General features: G+C 58.0%; 1 protein-coding gene across 1 annotated transcript in view; it reads left to right on the top strand.

Annotated features, from left to right (window-relative positions):
* The first annotated feature begins 872 nt into the window (after positions 1-872).
* Positions 873-1,225, top strand: part of LOC106809277 (serine/arginine repetitive matrix protein 2-like) — a 6,552-nt gene continuing 6,199 nt past the window's right edge. Inside the window, exon 1 of the mRNA XM_014812288.1 lies at positions 873-949. The gene's annotated coding sequence lies outside the window, so the exon portion shown is untranslated. The remainder of the gene's footprint in view (positions 950-1,225) is intronic.

Genomic DNA, 1,225 nt, shown 5'->3' with positions numbered 1-1,225 from the left:
TGGGCTTGGTGGTGGGTGGAGGAGAGAGGGGCGTGGTGGTGGGTGGAGGAGAGAGGGGCTTGGTGGTGGGTGGAGGAGAGAGGGGCTTGGTGGTGGGTGGAGGAGAGAGGGGCTTGGTGGTGGGTGGAGGAGAGAGGGGCTTGGTGGTGGTGGTGGGTGGAGGAGAGAAGGGCATGGTAGTGGTGGTGGGTGGAGGAGAGAAGGGCGTGGTAGTGGTGGTGGGTGGTGGAGCAGTGAGGCATGATAGTGGGTGGTGAAGGAGGTACGGACGTGGTGGTAAGTGGTGAAGGAGAGAAGGGCATGGTAGTGGTGGTGGGTGGAGGAGAGAGAGGCTTGGTGGTGGGTGGAGGAGAGAGGGGCTTGGTGGTGGGTGGAGGAGAGAGGAGCTTGGTGGTGGGTGGGAGAGAGAGGGGCTTGGTGGTGGGTGGAGGAGAGAGAGGAATGAGAGTGGCTGGCAGAGGAGGGAGGGGCTTGGTTGTGAGTGGAGGAGAGAGAGGCTTTGTGGTGGGTGGAGGAGAGAGGGGCTTGGTGGTGGGTGGGGGAGAGAGAGGAATGAGAGTGGCTGGCAGAGGAGAGAGGGGCTTGCTGGTGGGTCGAGGAGAGAGAGGCATGAGAGTGGCTGGCAGAGGAGGGAGGGGCTTGGTGGTGGGTGGGGGAGAGAGGGGCTTGGTGGTGGGTGGAGGAGAGACGGCTTGGTGGTGGGTGGAGGAGTGAGGGGCTTGGTGGTGGGTGGAGAAGAGAGGAGCTTGGTGGTGGGTGGAGGAGAGAGAGGCATGAGAGTGGCTGGCAGAGGAGAAAGGGGCACAGTAGAGAGAGAGCGATTGTAATATAATTCGAGCAAACCTTATTCTAATCGCATCCATTCGTCGATTTGCAGGGATGATGTGCCGGAGAACCAGTGTGCTGCTTCCCTCTACAAGGAGCAGGTGAAGCTGTGGGCGCTGCACTGGTGAGTAGAGTAAGAAGTGTGTGTATCCGCAGTGAGTAGGGGTGCGCGCACACGTGTAGTACAATTTCCTACATAGCACCAGGAGTTAATAATGACAATTTGTCAAATTGTCATTATTAACTCCTGATAGCACGTTGTCCGATTCCGCCAGCTTCCCTCTCATTCTAATCTGCTCCTTCACCCTCTCCTTAACACTCTTCCAACTCTTCGCGCATTCCATCTCTCTTCAACGCTCTACCTCTTCTCATCTCACACTGTCTCCCTCTCTCTCTCTCT

Source organism: Priapulus caudatus, unplaced genomic scaffold (genome assembly GCF_000485595.1).
Source record: "Priapulus caudatus unplaced genomic scaffold, Priapulus_caudatus-5.0.1 Scaffold342, whole genome shotgun sequence".
Lineage (NCBI taxonomy): Eukaryota > Metazoa > Priapulida > Priapulimorpha > Priapulimorphida > Priapulidae > Priapulus > Priapulus caudatus.
The sequence above is the reverse complement of the archived record's forward strand: the minus strand, read 5'-3'. Positions and strand labels throughout refer to the sequence as shown.